We start from the raw sequence: 12,947 nt of genomic DNA on the forward strand, positions 1-12,947 counted from the left end.
GATGAAATGGGTAAAGAGAATTAAAATATAATACCTTCTAGTTATAAAACAAATAAGTCACAGGAATGTGATGTACAGCTTGATGACTATAGCTAATAATACTGTAATGCATATTTGAAAGTTGCTAAGAGAGCAGATCTTAAAAATTCTCATAAGGAAAAGAAACTATATACCTATACATAATGGTAGATATTAACTAGACTTATGGGGTGATCATTTCAAAATATATACAAATATTGAATCTTGTTGTATATCTGAAACTAATATAAGGTTATATGTCAATTATACTGTAATTTTATTTTATTTTTGAAGATTTTATTTATTTATTTGACAGTCAGACATCACAAGCAGGCAGAGAGAGAGGAGGAAACAGTCTCCCTGCTGAGCAGAGAGCCCGATGCGGGGCACTATCCCAGGACCCTGGGATCATGACCTGAGCTGAAGGCAGAGGCTTTAACCCACTGAGCCACCCCTATACTGTAATTTTAAAAAAGAACCATTGATTTATAAAATAACTTTCTACAAATGGATTTTAATCATTAAAATTATTATAAAACATTTTTAAAAACTTATGTACACAAATCTTTTAGCGTTACATACACATTAGGTTAAACAATAAAAAGTTCCTGTCTTTTAGTTTACTTATTATCTGATATATAATGTCATTACAGCTATGTAAAGAACATGCAGTTGCTACATTGAAAAATAAAAACATTTGCATCCTCATAGGAAGGGGAAAAGACATGTTGAGAGGTGGTGGGCAAAAGCACAGTTATTTAAAGTCCACAAACTTTTTTTCAGTATAGTCAGGGATTTTTTAAAAAAATGTATTGAATATTTTCAGTGCAAGGTATAATACTAGATGCTGGAGGGGATCAAAGATGAGGACCCTAAGTTCTTTGTTTTCAAGTTGTTTTTACTCCAATAGGGTAGAGATAGGAGAAGCACACAAATGACTCTAATGGAATGCAGAATTTGGTAAATGCCATATAAAAATTACAAACAAAATATTTGGGAGCAGGGTTCAGACAGCAAGATCATATTTGACAGGATCTGAAATATGACCCCCATGCCTTCTTCTACCTTCCTTTCTGTGTGAATCTCCTGTTGTTTTCACAGGGAAATGTCACGTGGCCACTCCAGCTAGAAGACCTAAGTTACTCCCTCTTTTTCACGCCCTTAAATCAGTTTGAATATAAGGAAATGTGGAAGTTAAAACAGAAAAGATAAACCAAAAGTATATTGTTGCTGGCTATGAAAAGGTAGGGTGAGGAGCCTGTACCTAATTCAATCCACAATAGGAATTTGTTGAAGGCTTTTTAGCCAGTCACAGATAGGATCAGAACTATGCTTTAGGAAAATTAATCTGGTAGCAGTGGGTAGGATAGCTGGGGTGGAGAGAGACAGGAGACAGGCTATTACAGTAGCCAGGGTGAGAAGTAAGAAGTAACTGGACCTAAACTAAACTAGAATGGTGGTCAAGAAAGTGGAAAGCAGGATGGATGTCAAACTGGAAAATCTGTAGGCCACCAAAGGATTTCTTTTTTTTAAAAAGATTTTTATTTATTTATTTATTTATTTGACAGAGAGATCACAAGTAGGCAGAGAGGAAGGCAGAGAGAGGAGGGGAAGCAGGTTCCTTGCTGAGCAGAAAGCCCCATGCAGGGCTCGATCCCAGGACCCTGAGATCATGACCTGAACCAAAGGCAGAGGCTTAACCCACTGAGCCACCCAGGGGCCCCCACCAAAGGATTTTTTAACTGGGGAGTGAATTGGGGGATTTAGAGATCCTTCAAACAAACAAACAAACAAATAAACAAACACTTCAGTTTTTTAGAGATGTCCTCTCATAACCTAAATGTCTGTCCCAGCGATAAATGCATAATGTTTTCTGCCTGAACCAAAAGAGATCCCAGCTACATGGAAGAGATTAGGTCCATTTTAATCACCTATTGATCACTAACTGTTAAATCCTTTATCAGTTCTTTTCCTATCTGTATTTTCTTCCTCCCTTGGCCTGGTAAACTTCTTGCTTGGAATTCAGAGGAAAAAAGGTACTATGAGCAATTTGAAAAATCAAAGTTTATTCTAAGCAAATAAAGTGCTATCTACCTATCGTTTAACACAGAATATAAATTCTTTACCATATCCTTTTAAAAAGGTCATCCCTTAATCCTGGCTATTTCTTGAATTTTCATATTTTTCCCTCCCTTTACTGACAAATTTCTTACAAGATCAACCCTCATTCATTATGTCCCTTGAATCACCGTCTCTCATTCCTTAAGGAGCCCACTTCTACAACTACCAAAAAAATTGTACCTTCCAAAGAACTCATGTCACCACCCCAAAACTATGAATTTTCTTAGTTTTAGCCTTCCTTGACTGCTTTCCAACATTTGGCTCTGTAGATTAACTTCTTATGCTTGAGAATTTCTTCTCCTCGGTCTTCTTGATTATACACTGTCTGCACTGTTTCCTTCCACTTCTGAAATCTCTTTTCTTCTTTCTTTACAAGTGGTATTCCTTCCTACTCTACAAAATGTTAATTGTAACCTATGCCATAATCTTGGGTTGTCTACTATTTATGATCTTAGGATATTTAAGAACATTCAGACTCTACAGAATTCCTAAATCCGCATCTCTAGCCATTACCACTGTCTCGGCTCCAACTTAGTATTTCCTTTTGGACATTTCCAAATGATGTCTCAAATTCATCATATCTGGGGGAGAGCTCATCTATTTCCCCCAAAAGCTAACTTCTGTCAACTCCCCCACCTTCATCAAAGATACCATCATTTTCTTACTACTCAGTTTCCAAATCCCTAATCATTCTTGATTGTTCCCTCTCCTTGCCAGTTACCACACTCTATCAATCCTGCCTCTGCAAATTCTCTCAAGTCTGCACCTTCATATCCCTTATTATTGCACTACTGTAGACTCTTATCACCTCTCTCTTGGGCATTTTTAACACTTTTAGAGCTAGTTCTTCCCCTTTCTTTCCTTTCAATACACTGTATGCTTTAGTTGGGAATATTAATTTTCCAAAATCATTTTGTCATAAGTATCATTTCTGTTCAAAACTCTTCAGTTACATTCCATTCCACTACAGGATAAAATTTAAATGTCTTATTCTGGCATTTAATAGCCTCCAATATCTGTTCTATGCTTGCTGCTATTCTCACACAAATTCTCTTCTCCAGCTGAAGTGATCTTCCAGTTGCTCCCCAGATAGGACATACTTAGAGACAATAGTTACACAATCCAAGGGGCACCATTCATAGAGAACATAATGTGAGTGGTGTCCCCTGGAGCTGTGCCATGGTTGTCTTTATTCCCATACCCATTTCAGTCTTTCTGTTCTTTATATACTCCTATACAATTTTCTCTTCTTCCTCTGTCCTAATTCTTCCTTCAAGGTCCAACTCAAGTTCTATTACCTCCATGAACTCCCCACCAACTACCCTGGCTATTAATAAAAAACTTCTCTGCCCTTAATTCCTAGACCACAGGCTTGTATATAAGTTGAATACATAATTTATCATCCAAACTGTGATGTTTGAGAGTTACAGGGAGCATAATTATTCTGGATACAAGAGGCATGGAATGGGACTCTCCAGGACACACTGGAGAATATAATCAGCTACAGATATATTACTCATTTGACTTTCTGTGACAATTTCTGTTTTTTGTTAAATGTGTGTATTTAAATGTACATGTCTTATCTTCTTTATCTTCTTTAGACAGTAAATCCTCTGAGTACAAATCATGCATTCTCTCTCTTTGTTCACCTGGTGCCTGGCCAGTGTCCTACACATAATATATATCAAAAATTATTTGTTCATCATGATGATATTTTTACTGCTGTTTGGGAATGAAACTTAGGGTAGGAATAAACTTTCAAACTCTCAAACTTTTTTTTTTTTACACCCAATTGTCATTCTGGTAGGAAGAAAAAATTCTTTATGTCCCTAGAAAGAGATCCTGTCATCCAAAAATCTCCTCGACTTCTTGGTGGGGGCTGGGTCATAATCTCTGGCACATGGCTCTGCCTTACTGCCTTGTTACGTACTAATGTCCTTGCTCTCTGTCTTGACAGCATACCCTTTCCATTGCTCTGTTATGACACTGCACAAAAGAAAGCTGATAGCCCCAACCAGAGGGTTTATGTAACTCACATCAAAATAAAATCACACCTAAAAAAATGGTACTGTGACTAACTAACCTGAAACCAAATATTTGGAAGTTTTGATTTGTTTGACTTATTTTGCTTAATTAACATCTGGTCCCAGCTTAGCATTATCCCTGCTAAACTACCTAGTAACTAAAGGAGAAGGAAGAAAGCCCAAAAACAGAAAACGACAGCAGGCAGTCAAGATAGCTTAGGCTCTGAAAATAAACTAGAACACAAACTGAAAAACGAGAGACACGTGAGAAAGAAAGAATTAGGACAGAATCATCTCTTGGGAGTAAACACTTAACAGAGAGCCACGCTATCAAAGAGTATCAAGTCAAAATCAAAAGAGGGTATGAATGGCTGTTGGAAAGCTCCAAGAAGGAAAATCATTCTGCTCAAACTACTGACGGGTAGGTCTTCCTAAAATTCCTCCTGCTGAGCCTATGACTACAGTTAGACAGTGTTCATCTGTTTTTTATGCGGAATAATACAAGGAAGTTTGCCTTTGATAACTCCTCTAAAATTTGGTTCTCAGAGAGTTCATCTGGAAACATTTGGCCTGACAGTTTTGCTTGGGCCAAGTCTCTCAGCAGTTTCTGGGCCCCTTGTGACATAAGCAGGCTTTTATTTATTTTTCTTAAAGATTTATTTATTTATTTCTCTGAGAGATAGTGCAGGAGCAGGGGAGGGGCAGAGGGAGAGAGAGAAGGAGTCTCCAGCACACTCCCCGCTGAGCGCAGAGCACGACTCAGGGCTCCATCCCACCACCCTGAGATCTTCACCTGAGTCAAAATCAAGGGTCAGACGTGTAACCGACTGAGCCACCCAGATGCCCCCATCAGCAGTCTTAATAAACACATAAACTATCTAGAAGTTTGCTAAATAGTCTCCAGAGTTTGATAAAGAACTCCTTAGAAAATAAATGACTCCCAAAGTTTCCCAGAGATGCCCTTCTTCCTTCCATTTGAGATCACTGTTTACCTAGACTTCCCTGGGACAACTGAATATATGACCTCTAAGAGTCCCCAGACCTTTCATTTGGTTCTTTATACCTTTTTTTTTTTAAAGATTTTATTTATTTATTTAACAGACAGAGATCACAAGTAGGCAGAGAGGCAGGCAGAGGGAGAGAGAGGAGGAAGCAGGCTCCCTGTTGAGCAGAGAGCCCGATGCGGGGCTTGATCCCAGGACCCTGGGATCATGACTGGAGCCAAAAGCAGGGGCTTTAACCCACTGAGCTACCCAGGTGCCCCAGTTCGTTATATCTTAAATGAAGTTACCATCTGCTCGGAAAGATTTAAGCCACGAATAGGCAACTAATGGTAGATGAGCGACTGAAGTATATTTCTTAGCGCCTTTGTCCCATCGTTCTGTTTCCTTTTCTCTTTATCTCTTATTCCTTCTTTCTCCTTGTGATTTTGTTTTGTTCTCTCTCTCAACTTTCTTTCCTCAGATATATTTAGGGCTCTTGAGGGCAGCCAGGGCCAAGTGCTATTGATTTAAGCACTGGTTTTCTCAGATGCATAGGTGATATTAGATAACTTTTGAGAGTTCTTCTACTTCTGATTCTCGGGGGCTGCAGTTATTTACCACACCTTCATTCCCGCCCACTTACACTTATATCTTTAGTAGATTCTCTGGACTCGATTTCATCAATATAGCTAACATTTATGGAACATTTAATACATTTATCAGATCCTGCACTAAGTGGATTATCTCCTTTAATTCTCACAGCAGCTCAGTGAGATTGGTGTATTCCCATTTTGCACACGAGGGAAAAGGCACAGAGAAGTTAAATATCTTGCTCAATATATCACAGCTAATAAGTGACGGAGGTGGGATGTGACTCCATATCTGTAGGTCTCCAGACAACCACTGTAGTGGAAAATGTGATGCTGATACATAGTAGGAAGGAGACTGAGCAATTTTTAAGTTTCATCACATGATATCTGCCACCAGGGCTGGGCATAATTATGAAGTCAGCACTCCCGACATAAGGGTCAAAACTTTATGCTTCTCATGAAAATACTGGGCATTTCTTAAATCTATGCTACCTACTCTATGCACCAGCCTTCCAAACTTGTTTCCCTGTGCCTCTGTCTCCCTGTCTAGGGAACACCCTTCCCAACATTCTTTAATGTCCACCAATTCTTAGAGTCTGCTCAAGTATCAACTTTTTTTTGGAAAATCTTTCCTAATGTTGTATCCTTCCTTTCTCCAGGCTGACATGCCTTCCTTTTCTCTGGGCCCCAGTAGCATCCCTAAGTGTAATTATTACATTTGATTGTGATTACCGGGTTTTCTTTCCCCCTAGATTATAAGCTACTTGAAGGCAAGCATGGAGCAGGTACTCTAAACATTGTATGAATTGAATGTAATTGAATTTCTGAGCTTTACTATTCTATTACCTCTTCATTTGCATTTTGGGCACTATTTTAAATTTCATAATGAAAGACTGTCTGATATAGGCATCTCAAGTATTAACTGAGTTGGAGAGGACTAAGAAACCATACTGGTAGAAGGTCATCTATCCCACTTCAACCCAAATCAACAAACCATTATGGATTCAATTAATCTATGAAAGAAAAAGACAGAGTAGTATATAGAACCAAATGAAGTCAGGAAGTTGTTGCTAAACTTCCAGGAATAAGGTGACAAACTGAACTCTAAGTTTACAGATCATTTCCTAGAGAGCAATGAGGTGTTAAATTGAATGATATTAGGGTACTTGTTCTTGCGGAGTCATCCATGCCTTAGGCAGAATCTTCTTTTTGGTGGGCACAGCATGAAGACATGACTGAGCAATAGATTATTGGTGCATAAAGAAGATACTGGGCTTAAGACAATATTTTTAACCAAAACTCCTTCTCCTGAAAGTTTTTGTTTGTTTTGCTTCTCAAATATTAAAATCCTCAAAAGCAATGGCCTAGAGTGAGTAGATCATGAAGGCGGGGAGTTTAGGGTAGGCTGGAGGGATGAGTGAAACTGTGTGTTCAGCTTGTGTAATCAATCAAAGAGGATTCCTGAGCATCCACTATATGTCAGGCATAATGCTAAAAGCTGGGAAGTAAGCATTGTGCTAAAGGAGTTTGTAGTCAAGCAGTGACTGCATTCCATAATAGGGGAAAGGATAAAGTATTATTATAGGATTTTAAATAGGAAATTAATATTTGGTCTTCATGGAAGTAGTGATGTTGGAACCATGTCTAAGAGATTGAATGTGATCTCAACAGGGAGACAAAGGGCAATTCTGGGCAGAGGGAACAGCACACAAAAAGTTAGAAAGAAGACCTGGAAGAACTTGGTGAGGTTAAGGCCTAAGTAGTTTGGTGAGGCTACAAATAGGTAATGTGTGATGACAAGGAAAGGTAGCAGAAGGTGGGAGGGGGGGAGCAGCAGGATACAAGGTGAGAAAAGTAGACTGAGGCCTTATTTTAAAAGGCTTTGAATACTGTAGTAAGGAACTTGGTCTTTTTGCTGAAGGCAAATGGAATCATGGAGCTTTTAGGCAGTGACATAAGGTGATTTATTATAACTGTAGCATTCTTGGCACTGTCTTCTATAGTCGCTTTATAATATGCTTCAGTTCCCTCAAACCTTTAATGTGTATTTTCTCATTAGTTCTCAAAGAAGATTTTGTCAAGAGAAAAAAATACAAGGGACTGAAAGAAGGACTGGGAACCTATAATTCAGTAGGAGCTCTTTGTGCCTTTAGAAACTTTCCAAGTCAGCTTCCAACAAGAGCCTGGTTTTTTGCTCTCTCTCTCTACCTCATTGTTTCCCTCCCTAACACAACTCTTCTCCCATGGTGTTCTCTCCACCACAGCATGCTCATCCAGTCTTTTCAAATGCACAAAGCCACATTATACAAATTAAGGAACACAGTCTCAAAATATCCACTTCAGCTAGACACAGATACCCACCTTGGGCAGGTTATTAGCCATTATTACAAATCCCCTTTTCCTAATATATTATCCACCCTTTGATGGTAACCTCATGCTTATGGCCAGAATTACTTTTCTTAGCACCCTTAAGTCATACATATATACTCATTATCTAAAACATTGGGTATTATTTCATAAAGCCACCCTGAGTGATAGGTATATTTTTTATTGTCATTACAGATGAGAAAATTGAAGCCCAGACAATAAATGATTTACTTATGGTCCTCCTTTTGTTATTAAGATACAATTTGGGTGGAATTTAAAAAAATTTTTTAAAGAGTTATTTCTTTATTTGAGAGGGGGAAGAAGGGCAGAGGGAAAGAGAGAGAACCTCAAGCAGAAGCCCTGGTGAGTGCAGAGCCTGATGCCCAGGGCTCAGTCCCATGACCCAAGAAATCCCCACCTAAGCTGAAACCAAGGGTTGGAGGCTTAACCAACTGAGTCACCCAGGCACCCTGCTATTTAAAATTTTAACTTTAAATCACCATACTATTTCCCAAATATTCCTTGCAACTTCTATGTACCTTTTCTCCATTCCAAGTCATACTACTCTTTTCGAAACCACCCAGTTTTCTTGATTCCTATGGATTTTGCACCTGGATTTCCTTGAAGTAAGCCTCCCTCTTTTGGCCATTCTCCAGGACAAAACAGGAGCTTCTTAACTTTCATTTCCTCACTCCGTTGGCTTCTCTGAAAATTTCAAACTCCTTCACCTCTCAGAGTTGATACAGGCAGTAGAAAACAAGTCTGCTCTGAGTTTTAATATATCCTTAGGGCACATGGGATAAAATAAAGTAAAAGCATATCTAAAACCCAGTTATATTTTGATTATTATTAAGTCTATCCCAACCCATGTAAGATGTGAAGGATAACATTTTCCCCCAAAGAAAATCAGAAATTTTGACATATGTTATGAAAATTATGTTTGGAAATAATCATCTGTATATTTCAGCTAGAGGAAACAGAGTCAAAGGGGAACAGTAGCAATTATCTCTTTTTTTTTAATGTCATGTATTTGGAAACTGGAGTTTATAATCTGAATAGCCTTGAGAACCTTGAATAAAAGAAAGTCCAACTTGGCCACTGAACTAAAAGAAAAAAAAGAAAGGAAGGAATTAAAAAAAAAAAGAAAGAAAAAAGCTGAGTTCTTAGGATCTTTGTTGCACCTGCTCCCAGTCAGGCACACCTGTGTTCACAGTGAAAAACACCAGAATTGCTACTAATTCATTCTCCCCAGGCAGGTGAAAGCACGTAAAGACAACCACCCCTGCTTCACATTTCCCTTGACATAATGGAAAGAATAACACATACCTTCATCAAGCAGATGAACGTCTCTTCTCTCTTCGGAGATAAGTTTCCCTCCATCTATGAAATTGGGCTGTGAGCGGTACCATAAAGGCTCCAGGGTGCTTCCTTACCCCTTTAAACAAAGGAGGGAAATGATAGGTATGCTCTAGGCACTGCATCCTTCCAGCCTCTTAGCTTAAGGCATCATAAAAGACAAAAGACAAAAGTACTACAAAGAAGGTGTTAAAAGAAGATTGAAACAGCGTTCTTAAGGGAAAACTGTAATCCTGCTCCAGCGATGTAGTTTACCATATGTAACTGAACTATTTTTTTTCAAGATTTTATTTATTTATTTGACAGACAGAGATCACAAGTAGGCAGAGAGGCAGGCAGAAAGAGGTGGGGAGGCAGGCTCCCCGCTGAGTAGAGAGCCTGATGCGGGGCTTGATCCCAGGACCCTGAGATCATGACACGAGCCAAAAGCAGAGGCTTTAACCCAAGGAGCCACCCAGGCACCCCTAATTGAACCATTTTAACATCTAGTTTCTTTTTTTTAAGATTTTATATATTTATTTGACAGACAGAGATCACAAGTAGGCAGAGAGGCAGGCAGAGAGAGGAGGAAACAGGCTCCCTGCAGAGCAGAGAGCCGGATGTGGGGCTCGATCCCAGGACCCTGAGATCATGACCTGAGCCGAAGGCAGAGGCTTTAACCCACTGAGCCACCCAGGCGCCCCTTAACATCTAGTTTCTTAAATGGATTCTTTTTACCAAGAAATAAACTCATGCATAAAATGTAACACATGGGCGGGCATACTTAATATACATTATTGACATCATATGTTTACTAAAGATTCCTGTGGGTAGAGTACCGTCCCAGAGAAAATTCTATTAGAAGGTAATCCTTAAAGGATTCTTACAAACTTTATTTTAAATAATTATAAGAGAAAAGAAAACAGATTTTTTTGGTAACTTTTTTTTTCTTATTTTACACCACTACTTGGTCATTCCTTTCCAGTACTAATCTCCTGCTTCGTGGCCTCTCTTTTCCTTTCTTCTACCTGTCAACTCAGAAACCTTCATATTCCTTTAAGGAATAATCACACTTCAATTTCTGGTGCTGCCCACCTCCTCCCATCTCATTTGCTGCCTCTGTGCCCTGGATATATTTAGATATGAGTGGATAACTTTATTGGATGGATAGCCATTAGCTCTTGAAAGTTCATACCTAAGAATAGATGACCTTTTCACCTGCTCATTTTAATAACAAGATACCATATCACTCTGGGAAGTTAAAAAAAAATTGGTAAACATGTAGATTGTCTTTCATGCCAAAGAACCAACTCTTTGAGATCTTTGGCTGCAGTGTATTTTTTATTTATTTAATTTTTAAAATCATTATTGTTCCCTATTAAGTGATGAGGCAGAAAGTTATACATCTCCCCCTTGTGGTTTCTGTTGGTGTTTGCCTTTCAATGTCCAATTCTTCTAGTTCCAATCATTCCCAATAAAATACTGTTAAAATGACCTTCCTAAACCACATCTTTCACTCTCATGCTCAAATTTCCAGTGGCTCACTATCGCCTGCAGGATAAAATTCGAACTCCTTGCCATGGTCCACCTGAAATTCCTATACTAAAATTCCCTGCCTTTTGAAATCCTATACATCTTTCAAGACCCAAATTCCTCGTTCCCAGTCTCCACCTGGAAATAGTTTTTTGCTCTTAAATAACCACAATCTGGGGCGCCTGGGTGGCTCAGTGGGTTAAAGCCTCTGCCTTCGGCTCAGGTCATGATCCTGGGGTCCTGGGATCGAGGCCCACATCAGGCTCTCTGCTCGGTGGGGAGCCTGCTTCTTCCTCTCTCTGCCTGCCTCTCTGCCTATTTGTGATCTCTCTCTGTCAAATAAATAAATAAAATCTTTAAAAAAAACCCCACAATCTTCCAGTAATTATAGGTATTTATGCTCATCTTATCTCTCACACTCTATTGTGAGTCTATGGAGAACAGGAAGGGACAATGTCTTTCCCATCTTCCTGTTGTCCACACAGTTCCTTGTGCAAAGGCCTCAACAAATGTCTATAGAATTGAATAAAATAGATACAGCAGTTAGTAAAATTGAAAGTCAGCATTAGGTTTTAAAAACAGAGGAAACATTTAAAAAATGGATCAAGAGGGGCGCCTGGGTGGCTCAGTGGATTAAGCCGCTGCCTTCGGCTCAGGTCATGATCCTGGGGTCCTGGGATCGAGCCCCACATCCGGCTCTCTGCTCTGCAGGGAGCCTGCTTCCTCCTCTCTCTCTGCCTTCCTCTCTGCCTACTTGTGATCTCTCTCTCTGTCAAATAAATAAATAAAATCTTAAAAAAAAAAAATGGATCAAGAGAGAGAATTGTATAGACCAGCCTTGTCCAGCAGAAATACACCATAAGCACTTGTGTAATTCAAAATTTTCTGGTAGCCAGATTTTAAAAATAGGTGAAATTAACTTTAATAATATTTTTAAACTTAGCCCAATTATTTTAACATATAATCAATATAAAAATCACTGATGAAATATTTTACTTTTTTTTTTTTTACATTTTACAATTTTTTTACATTTTTTGATCCCATCTTCTAAACCTAGGGTGTACTGACAATACATCTCAATTCAAATTTGCCACATGTAAAAGTACTTTATAGCCACATTGTGGCTACTGGCTACTGTATTAGAAAGAGTTGAGCCCAGGATAGGAATAAAGTCCTAGTCCTGGGTGACTGCTAGCAGTTTTGTTACCACAGATAAGACCTTTCACCATTTATTTCTTGGTTTCCTCATCTGAAAAGGGAAGACATTTTTCTTACCATTCTTATAGGGTCGTAAAGCCATAAAATTAGAAGCTGAAAGGATGCCACTTGGAAGGTTGAAAATGTCATACAAGTGGAAGTCATTGTAATTATTCCAAGAGTAGAATGAACTTTGCAATAGTTATTAATCTCTTCTCTACGGAATCTGGATCCCACAGTCTCCTAAGCTCCCCGATATCTTCACTGACTTAACTCCGGTAGTCAGGGTTAAGGGAGGATGCTGGTGTTTCTATTGAGTATCATCTCCATTGGAGTAGCTGGTATGAGGAAGACAGGTTGTTCAGAAACACAAAGACAGATTTTGGGTGTTCGTATTCAGGTTAATTACGTTACTGTGAAAAATAAGATGCTTTCAATACGAAGGAAAAGGGAAAGGCAGGGCTCCAGCCACAAACATTTTCAGCTCTGCAGACCTGGCCATTTTCTATTTGTCCAGTGCGCGCATGCCACGGAGGTGCTTCTATGACACAGATACGTTTCCCACCACTAATGGGATAAATAATGGTCATTTATTATTAACATTTTGAGAGTTCTTTTTAGGAGTTTTAGGAGATTCTCTGCAGAGCTAGCTCTAAGTGCCTCTTCCCCAACACTTCGGTGATTGCTTATTCACCGGCCGAGAGCTGATTTATCACTCTCACTGACACGGAAAGGTACATAAATTATTATAATTTTGGCTTTATGTACGGGGAATGCCG

This window comes from Meles meles, chromosome 6 (genome assembly GCF_922984935.1).
Source record: "Meles meles chromosome 6, mMelMel3.1 paternal haplotype, whole genome shotgun sequence".
NCBI lineage: Eukaryota > Metazoa > Chordata > Mammalia > Carnivora > Mustelidae > Meles > Meles meles.